Below are 11,613 nucleotides of genomic sequence, written 5' to 3' on the forward strand. Positions count from 1 at the left end.
GGAGAGACAGAGCAGAGTGTTGTTTCCAGACCCACCTCTCCAAGCAGCCTCCAGGGCCTCGAGTAAGGGCACTGCTGTAAGAAGAACATATTCTTAGGTCTTCCTGAGCCAATGCTACTTTAGAGAGTGCAGACCACTTATTTAGTGGTGAAAAGAAGCTTTACTGTAAACTGCCTGATCACATTTCAATCCTCCCATTATTTCTGTCTCCTGGCTTGTCTCTACCATCAGTTCTAGAAGACCAAGTCTATCTCTAAAAGAGGATTAAAGAGCATGACCTGTTGGCTGAAGTCCAGAGTGGCCTGAAAAGAGAGGGGGAACACATATACTTAAAAGTATGGAGGCAAGTCTGTCCCCAGATACAATGTCCCCAGCCCCAAAGTCCCCTCCTCAGATTTCTCTAACACCACAACCCACATCCCACGATGCCAGGAAGCGAGAGGTGTGACCCATGAAGTTTCTGTCACACAAATCCAGGGCGATTTCACTAGTGGCTCTTCCTGCATTTGCTCCAGGGTCTCTACCGAGATCTCCATGCTTGTTAAACTTTTTCTTATTTCCACAGGCCATAGCCTATTATACTTCAACATAGTAACCATGGAATGTTGATTTCTGGATTTCCAGGAAATCTGAGGTTGACCAGGTTAATATAGTTTTATACAGGGCCACTGATATAAAACTTAAACAAAGCCATATTTCTTCCCCCAGAAAAGTCCAGGGGGAGTCTCACCAACAGGTGCCTTACCCTTCTGATTCCTGAAGTAGATGAACAGCCCCACCACAAGGAAGAGCAGACCCAGAACAAAGCCTCCAATTCCACTCAGCATCTTGCTTTGTGCAGAGTCAGACTGTGCCCCTGAGGGAAGAAGCAGTTTTAGCAATTTTTACACCAAATTCAACTTCTCTGATGGAGACACTGGGATTCAGAGCTTTGAGAATGGGGGAAGAAGTCTGCCTTGAAAGAACTAGAATAATTGGGCATTACCATAAAAGAGATTTAAAAATCACACTGAATATGCACAAGACTCAGGCAATGAGCTCATTTAAATATCATAGCTCTGATAAACCTACTACTTCAACATCTGATGGACAAGGAGCCTGGGACTCCATGAGGTTTAAGTAGCTTGTCCAGGGTGACAGAGCTAACAGAAAGCAGAGCTGAGATTGGATTTCCCTCATGTCAGGAAGGTCCCTACATTGTAGATGTTGTGCCTCTTCTTACATCACAATGAACAGTTCAGAGCAACAGTGCCAGAAGTAGAAGCCCAGCCAGAGGAAGGGGACTAGTGCCCAGGGTCAGGGGGGAACTGTGACCTGTGATATCATGGAGGGCTCAAAACAGGGATGACTTCTTTCTGCCTGCCAGGCATAATCGCCTCCCAGGGAGTTAGGTATTTGTGGGAACAATTACCAAGCTACCCCCAGTGATCTATGCTGAAGAGAAGAGAACATGGAGCAAATGAAAACATGGTGTAAAGACGGAGAACCCTAATACTCAGGAATAAGCAAAGTCCCCTCCTTGGTGGGTAAGGAACTTAGGAGGTCAGAAAACTTCTCACTCCATTCCACGGTGACAGGGCTCGTCAAGCTTGGGTGCTCCACTTGGCAGGTGTAGACCTCTCCACTCTGAGGAACTGTCTCCAGCATCACTAGGGTCTGGAAGGTCCAGTCTCCATTCCGGATCAGGCCTGTGGACACGACCCCAGCCTCCTCTTCCTGGCCATTCCGAAACCACCTGACTTCAATGTGGCCTGGATAGAAACCATTCACAGAGCAGACCAGGAGGTTGTGGTGCTGCAGGGACTGGGTCTTCGTAGGATACACGGTCACTGTAGGCTCAACTACAAGAGAAGTGGTAGAGGGACTCAGTGAGGAAGACCAGAGTCAGTCTTCCTGGTTGGCTGCCTCGCTGCCTCCAGTCTCTGGTCCCAGGCTGAGTCTCAAGCAGGCTCCCCCAAAGATGGCCATGGGGCCCAATGAGAGTCAATGCCATGAGTCTTGAATTTAATCCTGACGGCATGGGTCATTAGATTTGACAGGTGTTGTGGAAATTTGTGTGTGTGTGTGCATGTTTTTCATAGTGTGAAATGCTTATTCATTGTTGAACTGAAGTGTTTACAAATCTTTGCTTGACATTAGAGATATTAACTGAGAGTGTCACTTCTGGAGCTAGGCTGCCTGGGTTTAAATCCAAGCTCTGACTCTTACTGGTTGAACCTGGGAGAGTTTTTGAATTCTTCCGTGCTTTAGTTGTCTTACCTACAAAGGGGGAAAATAATCCTCTTAAGATTTTATGAGGGTCAGTGGATCTAAAATATGTAAAGCAATGGCTGGAACTCAGCCTTCATGATATGTTAGCTATTTATTGTTTTTGTTTCCTATGAGAGAAAATATGATTCAAAGCACTGTGAATAAATTGGGGAACAGCAGTTGTCTGTGGGAATGTTACTCAGTGCTTTCACACCTTAGAAAATCACTGAAATGGTTCCACCCTGGGAAGCAGGAATAGATGAGATGGTTTTGCATCTCTATGAGTTGAGTCTCAAATAAAGCATGATCTTGAAGGAGAGGGGAAAATGGAAGGAAAGTCACTCACTAAAAAGTTCTTATCTTTCACCTCCTACACTGTTGGTGGGAATGCAAGCTGGTGCAGCCACTCTGGAAAACAGTATGGAGGTTCCTCAAAGAGTTGAAAATAGAGCTACCCTATGACCCAGTAATTGCAATATTGGGTATTTACCCCAAAGATGCAAATGTAGTGATCCGAAGGGGCACATGCACCCCAGTGTTTATAGCAGCAATGTCCACAATAGCCAAACTATGGAAAGAGGCTAGATGTCCATCAACAGATGAATGGATAAAGAAGATGTGGTATATATATACAATGGAATATTACACAGCCATCAAAAAAATGAAATCTTGCCATTTGCAACGACGTGGATGGAACTAGAGGGTATTAGGCTAAGCGAAATAAGTCAATCAGAGAAAGATAAGTATTGTATGATCTCACTGATATGAGGATTTTGAGAAATAAGACAGAAGATCATAGGGGAAGGGAGGGAAAAATGAAACAAGATGAAACCAGAGAGAGAAAAAAACCATAAGAGACTCTTAATCTCAGGAAACAAACTGAGGGTTGCTGGAGTGGAGGAGGTGGGAGGGAGGGGGAGGTAGGTGGGTGATGAACATTGGGGAGGGTATGTGCTCTGGTGAGCGCTGTGAATTGTGTAAGACTGATGAATCACAGACGTGTACCCCTGAAACAAATAATACATTATATGTTAATAAAAAATTTTAAAAAAGTTCTTATCTTTGCACTCCGCTGATCAATCCTGTCCTTGGCAAAAAAGAGAGCCACATTTATTACTGGAATTGTTATCACTTTATAATTATCTCTTTTTCTAAACTGTTATTTGAAGTCAGGGCAGCATCTGGGATTCGTTAACATTGTGTTTAATATTTGGACAATTTCTGGCACTACCAGGCCCTCAATTAATACAATTGCTTTGAAAGAAATGGAAAACTTGGTGGACATTTATATAATATCACAAAATAGTAGATTTAAGATTGATGGTGAATCATTGCCAGCAATTTTGCAGTACATTTCAGTAAGTAAAAATGTATAAATTCTTAACATGGAAAATAAAAAACAGAATAATATATACACCAGAAACTGAAGAAAATGCTGAATCAAGTATCAGCTGAAGAAAATGCTGAATCAAATAATCTTACTACATAGAGAACCCATAAAATCACTGAGGAAAGCTAGGATCTCAGACATAATAGATAATAGAAAATACTTTGAGCAGTATTTACAATTGACATATAAATATGTGAAAAAATAGAAGAATCTTAGAAATTAAAAAAGCAGAAATTTCCAACTTAGTGTCAATATTGAAAAGAAATCTAACAAGGGGAAATGTGAGGTAAATTGTAACTATACAAAGTAATAATATTAGCTACTTAAACACTATTAGTGTTATAAAAAGAGAAACATCAGTATTTTAATGTTAAGAACCAAAATTATTATTCAAAAGGTAGTTTTAAAATCATTTCAATTATGTGAAAACATATTCTCCAAGAAAAGAAAAAGTCCCAAGAAATTTACCTAAGAAAAGCCTTAGAGGGAGTAGGGTGACTCAAAGTCCCCCCGCAGCCCTCAAAAATTAGTCTGATAATTTTTTTTCTCAGTGAAATGCTTATGTACACAGACACTGGCACACTTATTTTAGGGTTTTCAGAATTAAGAAGGGCATGTGCTAAAACCATAAAAGTCCTAGAAAAGAACAGGCAGTAATTTCTCAGATTGGCCTTAGTAACATTTTTCTTGATCTGTCTCCTAAGGTAAGGGAAACAAAAGCAAAATAAACCATTGGGACTACAGCAAAATATAAACCTTTTGTACAGTGGAGAAAATTATCAACAAAACAAAAAGGCAACCTACTGAATGAAAGAAGATATTTGCAAATTATATATCCTCTAAGGGGTTAACATCCAAAATATATAAAGAACTTATACAACTCAACACCAAAAAAAAAAAAAAAATCTGATTAGGTTTGTCTTGCTGGCTCAGTCAGTAGGGCCTGCAACTCTTGATCTTGGGGTTGTGAGTTCGAGCCCCATGTTGGGTGTAGAGTTAACTTAAAAAATCTTTAAAAAAATCTGATTAAAAAATGGGCAGAGGATCTGAATAGACATTTTCTGAAGAAGACATACACATGGCTGACAGATGTGTGAAAAGATGCTCAAAATATCACTAATCATCAAGGAAATGCAAATCAAAACCACAATGATATCACATTATACCAGTCGGAATGGCAAAGATAAAAAAGATAAGAAATTACAAGTGTTGGTGAGAATGTGGAGAAAAAGGAACCCTTGTACACTGTTGGGAATGCAAACTGCTGTAGCCACTGTGGAATACAATATGGAGCTTCCTCGAAAAATAAAAGGTAGAAATACTATATGATCCAATAATTCCACTCCTAGGTATTTACCCAAAGAAAACAAAAATCCTAATTTAAAAAGATATATGCACTTGTATGTTTACTGCAGCATTATTTACAGTAGCCAAGATATGGAAACAGCCTGAGTGTCCATCAATAGAGGAATGGATAAGGAAGATGTGGTACATATATACAATGAAGTATTATGCAGACATAAAAAGGGATGGGATCTTGCCATTTGTGACAACATGGATGGACCTAAAGGGTATTATGATAAATGAAATAAATGAGACTGAGAAATGCTATATGATTTCACTCATACGAGGAATCTAAAAAAACCCAAGTGAATAAACAAAAAAAGCATGGGTGGCTCAGTTGGTTAAGCGACTGCCTTCGGCTCAGGTCATGATCCTGGAGTCTCAGGATCGAGTCCCGCATCGGGCTCCCTGCTCAGCAGGGAGTCTGCTTCTCTCTCTGACCCTTCCCCCGTCATGTGCTTTCTCTCTCTCTCTCATTCTCTCTCTCAAATAAATAAATAAAATCTTTAAAAAAAAAAGGCAGAATCGGGCCTATAAATATAGAGAACAAAGCTGGTTATCAGAGGGGAAAGGGGGTGGAGGATGGGCAAAATGGGTGAAGGGGAGTGGGAGATACAGGCTTCCAGTTATAAGATGAATAAGTCATGGGAATAAAAGGCACAGCCTAAGGAGGATAGTGGATGAGATTGTAATAACGCTGTATGGCCACAGACGGTAGTTACATTTGTGGTGGACAATGAATAATGTATAACTTGTCAAGTTGCCATGTTGTACACCTGAAACTAATGTAACATTGTATGTCAACTACACCGAATTAAAAAAAAAATTTAATTAAAAAAAAAAAGAAGGGCATGTGTCAGGAACAGAGTATGACTGGCCTCCTTACATTCTCCCCAATCTTTTCTTTTCTCATCAGCCTTTTGTAACTTCCACCCCCAACCACAGACACTCTCCTCTGCTTTCCCCACCTCTTCAATGGCCTGCCCCAGTCAGTGTTTCCTTCACCTCCAGTTCCTGTGCCCTCCAAACCTCTCCGTCAGAGGCCAGCAAGGACGCCTGACACCCCACTCCTGCACCCTCTCCCACACACTCTCCCTCCCTGTCCCCACATCCAGGCCCACTCCCCACCTCACACTCGTTCTCTGTCCCCCTCACTTCACAGCGCACCCCTCCCACACCCTTTCCGCAGTCATGCATGGACACCACCGTTCCCACAGTCACACAGACAGACCACACTGTCCCTGACGTCGCACTCTCACGTGGATCCATGTAAGTTGTACTTGCTCAAGACCCTGTACGCTCACTCCGGACGGGAGGAGTCTGTTTCAGAGACACACAGACACACACATGCAGCCCCCCACTACCCGCTCCCCTCCCTCCCCCCCGGGCCGCGCTCACCTCGCCGCTGCACCGTGAAGCTCTCACCCACCCCGTAGTTGTGTCTGCACACCGTGTCCACCTCGGCCCGCTTCTGCTCCATGACGTCCTTCTGGCGGTTCCAGTACTCAGCGCTCGGCCGCCCCAGCTCCGTCACCGGCCGGAACTCCCCCACGTCGCTGTCGAAGCGCACGTCCTCCTCCCCGTTATAGATGCATCTGACCAGGAGCCGCACCCGCTCCGTCCCGTTGGAATAATGACATCGGCCTTACACAGGTGCAAGAAATGAGCTGTGGGGACAGAGAGGATCCGGTCACCCGCGGGCTCCTGGAAGACACTGACGGCGGCACCCTCGGTGGCTCCCCCCCCGCGCCCCCAAACCACCAGCGCCCACGGCTCGTCTTTCCTCTGCCCGCGGCGACCCCGTCTCAGGGGAGCCTTCCCGGGTCGCTGGGTTCCGGGCTCGGCGGCGAACCTTCCAGCCTGAGCAGCGCGGGCGTTCGCCCCTCAGCGCCTCCCCCTGACAGACACCAGCCTCCCTCCTCGCCTCCCACAGCCCTTCCCCCTCCCCCCACCCCCGACCTTAAACACGTCCCACCTGCTTCCCTCCCCCCTGAACACTTGGTTTGGGCTGAGCTGGCTCGGGCCCCTGCCGCCCCTGCGAATCCAGAGAAGGAAACAGCTTAAAATGGAGGGAAAGTGATGCACAAAACGCAACCAGGCAAGACTTTATACGGGGGGTGAGAAATGTCACAAGAGGAGTGTGCAGGTCTAGAACAGAGAATAATCGGATGATCTCAATCACCTTAGGGTCCCAGAGAGGTGGTTTCAAGGGTGACATGAGATGTGACATGAAAGATTAACTAGATGTAACTGGAGGGTGTGTGTGTGCCCGCGCGTGTGTGTGTGTGTGTGTTTGGGAGAAAGGGAGGCATGTTTCAGGTAAAAGTAATACAGTGTACAAAATCTTGAAAGAACTGATGGTGACCTTCCTTAAGAAACCAGAAGAAAAGTTCACTGAAGCACAGACAGTGAGAGGAATAAAGGGAAAAGATTGTATTGGAGAAGTCACCTGGGGCTGGGCACTTATAGCCTGTGGGTGACATTAGGATTTTGATTTTATACTAAATGTAATGGAAAATCATGAAGAGTTTTAAGGAGAGTAAAGCCATGATCCTATTATAGGGTCATAATCCCTTTTCTGAATTTGGAAATTCAGGGTTTTTTTTGGTGGCAAAACTCATTTGGCAAATCTGACCTGATGAATTAAGGGGTCAAATGTGTCTCAGAGCTCTTACTTGTGTTTCGGTAGAATAATATGTGTAAACATAGGTATATATGATATCAATGTATATGTTTTTGGTGTTTTTGTCTTTATGTCGTTGAACTGTAAAAGTAGTCAATTCCTTTATCAGGACCCATAAGAGGGAGGCCACCCCAGTATCTCACCCACACCCCAATCTAAACTTAAGTCAGCCTGCACTTACAAGAAACACCTGTCAAGGAAACTTAACATATACCAATCACAGTTCTCCAAACTCAGGTTTAGCTAGTTCACTTTACCCTAGAAAATAAGACTGGCTAAACTTATAAGGAAATCCCTGATTTTCTAGCCAGTCATGCACCGTTTCCATGTTCCCTCTTCTAAAGCTCTATAAATTCACCCTTTCCCAAATCCTTTGGGAAAGTGCTCCACAGTTTGTGAGTCACTTTGATGAGGGAGCAGAAGGCAAGCTGAGGACAAAGTACAAGCTGACACCCTGCATAATCCCCCTTCCCCAGGTGGGTTATATGTGACATTCCTCAGGCACTCCTGGCTGCCCTAAAACTAAGGAAAGGAAAAAAAAAACACGAATGGTTAACTAATACAGATCACAGTCCAGCAAGACATTGGTCTCCCTCAGTCTACAAATGTCTTAGTGATTTACAAGAAAAAAAGCATTCTTAACAATAGCCTAACTTCCAGAGACCCATAGGCTCAATTTCCTGGAGCCCTAACATCACCCACCCACCCACAGTGATGTGAGAAACAAAGGTAGAAGGAAATGTAAATAAAATAAAATAAAATTTTCTTATAACCTGCAGCCTATTGACATGGACTTGCGATAGGCAGAGTAACATTCCTCCAGGAAACTCCCAACTGTCTTAATGTTAATGCTTTACTAGAGGGAAAAACAACCTTAACTTGACAATGACAAGGTCTCTGGTGTCGTGTAGGCCCTCCTTAGCACACAAAAATTCCTTTAAAAACCTCCTTTTTCTTTACCCTCAACTCCCAAGTATATAATCAGTCACCCCTCACCCTTGTAATGCAGCTTTTTCTGCCCACGGGTCTTGTCCCCATGCTTTAGTAAAATCACCTTTTTGCACCACAGACATCTCAAGATTTCTTTCTTGACCGTCACCTCAGGACCTCACCTATATTCCAAAACTATGTCAACTTTACTCCCTTAATCCAGGGATTAGTTTCCCTTGAATAAGGGATATCACAGATTTTACTAAATTGATTTAGTTTTGTCATTTGACAATGCCAAAAGAGTTAAAGAATAACCCTGTGGCTAACAGTGAGATGGATAAATGGAAGCTCCTGATATCACCAATGGTCTGGAAAGTAGAATTACTGCAGAAATGTGACGCATTTTACTGAAAAATATTTGTGGCTGTCACCACCATTTATGACTTAAAGATGCAAGTTGTTTAAAGTTAATAGAGATGTAATGAGCAAAAACTCATGAAATATTGAAAAATTTGGCTTGAAGCAAAAAATAAAAATGAAGTGTTGCACTCACTTTGAATGGATTCAACAAAAACATGGTGAATTTTTGCAACTGTCTAGTTTTTTTAAAGTAATGAAACAAGCTAAAATAAACCATGAAATACTGAATTAGAAGGTGAATGTGTGTATAAAGTGTGAGTCTAGAAATTTTAGAAGCAGTACAGTGTAAAGCAGTTTTCAACCACATTGTATATAACCACATACTGTAGACATTTTGGACCACATAATCTTTGTGATGGGGAGTGAGGTGGCCTGTTCTGGACATAGTAGACTATCTACCAGCCTCTCTGACCTCTACCCACTGGTTGTCAGAAAAAAGCCCTAGCGAGAAAACCATAAGTGGCTCCAGATATTGTCAAATGTTCATGCGGTGAAGGAACACGGTTGCGGGGAGGGGGTGGTGAGCTGTCCTTGTGTGAGAACCATGTGAAAACCATCTAAGAAAACTGTGGTGAAAAAGTCACTATTAATCATGCAGCCTCTGAAAATTACATGGAAAAGTTTTCCAGTATCATACCCCTTGAAAATCTTGATCCTACATGAAACTTATATGCTTTCTAAAAATCTGGTCCCAGTGCAGTTCTGTGTTTCCAGCAAAATAAATTTGTTTAGGACCAAAGTTTACTGATTTCTTTGCCTTGGCAATCAGTCACTGTTGTATTGTGATTTATAATAAGAAATGTATATTTGGTCTTAGTTTCTGGCACAGAGCTCCTAAAACTCTGGAAATGTCCTACATGATAAGAGCAGGAAAGGTGTCTTTTGTTACATTAGTGAGTTGACTTTGGATACCCCTGTGGGTGGGGGTTTGCTGCCAGGAGAATCGACCATGTGATTGGAGGGTTGAAACTTTTAGTCCCATCCCCCCTGACCTTCAGGGAAGGGAGAAAGGCTGAAGATGGAGTTCAGTCACAATGGCCAATCATCTATCAACGATGCTTATGTAATGAAGCCTCCACAAAAATCCAAAAGTCATGGTTCAGAGAGTTTTTGGGTTAGTGAACACGTGGAGATTCTGGGAGACTGGTGTCCTTGGAGAGGTCTAAAAAGTTCTGTGCCCTATCTCTTTCATCTAGACGTTCTTGAGTTTTATCCTTTTATAACAAACTGGTGAATAAAACATCCTCTGAGGTCTGTAAGTGCTCTAGCAAATTAGTCAAAGCCAAATAGGGAGTCATGTGAAACTCCAAAGTATGTCCCTGCCATCAGAATCACAGGTGACAACCTGAACTTTTGATTGGCATCTAAAGTAGGAGGGGGGGCTGTCTTGTGGGACTGAGCCCTTAATCTGTGGGATCTCCATGTAGATACCATCAGACTTGAGTTGAATTGAGGAACACCCAGCTGGTGTTGGAGAATTGCTTGGTGGTATGGAAAACCTCCCTACACACTGGAATTGGTACCAGAATACCTTAGTCACCAAGTCATAATTTATCCTTCACCTTATCTTTCTTAGTTTTCCTGCTGTTGGTTCCCTGCTTATCTATAGTAGTAAACTACAGCCACGGCCATTTCATTCCTGTTCAATGTCCCAACTAATTTATTTTCTGACTTTCAGTCTCCTGCTCCCAAAACCGGTAGGCATCAAAATTACTAGCGTTGGCCAGATGTAGAACTCTCATTTCTGTAGTCAAGCCCCCTCAGAAGGAGGGAAACTAAGAAAATAATGACATTCTCATATAGATAGTTTACAAAAATGAGCAGGTCCCCAAACTTTGAGTAGAGACCTTTGCAAATCTCCTTTTGCCCCATAAAATGATGGCAGAGAAGAGTGCAGTCTGGATCAGACCTGTAAGGTCTATGTTACTATTCAGAAGTTCTCTAAGTACATTCTTGACAGATGAGAAAGTTAAAAAATAACAAATATGTGAAGTCGCTGTCCTATTCACACTGCAGCTTATATGGTTATCACTGTCTATGTTCATGTGCCTGTTCTAAGGTTGCAGATTTAGCAAATACAAATAAATACAAGATGCTCAGTTAAATCTGGATTTCAGATAAATTATCAATGTTTATCTGAAATTCAGATTTAACTGGGCATCCTATTTTTTATTTGGAAACCCTAGCCCAATTTGTTAACAAAATCTCAGAAAGAGTGTATTTAATACTTCTTTGTATTCTTCAATACATGCCCATGACAACCTGAACATAGTGTGAACTCATATGGAAATTTTTAGGTAATAAATACAAAGTGGATGCAAATTTTTTCTGTATATGGCAACTAGCAACACTCGCCTCTCTCCCCCACTCTAAGATACACACTGTTACATATAAACATCAGAAATTTTATCAGTTTTACCCAATCTAGTACTATTCACTAACAGTAGTTAGAAGCCCAAGCTCTAGAATCAGAAAATTTGAATTTGAACATGAGCTCTTCCACTTGGGTCAATTTTTAATATCCATGAGCCTTTTTTCTTTATCTCTGAAATAGATTTAATAATATCATATTCTCACAGTGTTATTACTAAGTGTG

General features: G+C 42.4%; 1 pseudogene across 1 annotated transcript; it reads right to left on the reverse strand.

Annotated features, from left to right (window-relative positions):
* Window positions 1-264: 264 nt before the first annotated feature.
* Window positions 265-8,705, reverse strand: LOC114222085 (H-2 class II histocompatibility antigen, E-S beta chain-like; annotated as a pseudogene). Its single transcript, XR_015768278.1, has 5 exons — window positions 8,664-8,705; window positions 6,383-6,844; window positions 1,560-1,841; window positions 746-856; window positions 265-302 (listed from the first exon to the last, which is right to left on the reverse strand). The product of XR_015768278.1 is annotated as an H-2 class II histocompatibility antigen, E-S beta chain-like (transcript).
* Between the last annotated feature and the right edge of the window lie 2,908 nt (window positions 8,706-11,613).

The sequence above is a fragment of the Eumetopias jubatus genome, unplaced genomic scaffold (assembly GCF_037043125.1).
Source record: "Eumetopias jubatus isolate StellerSeaLion01/CBP00866 unplaced genomic scaffold, mEumJub1_p1.0 scaffold_6, whole genome shotgun sequence".
In the NCBI taxonomy this organism is placed as follows: Eukaryota; Metazoa; Chordata; class Mammalia; order Carnivora; family Otariidae; genus Eumetopias; species Eumetopias jubatus.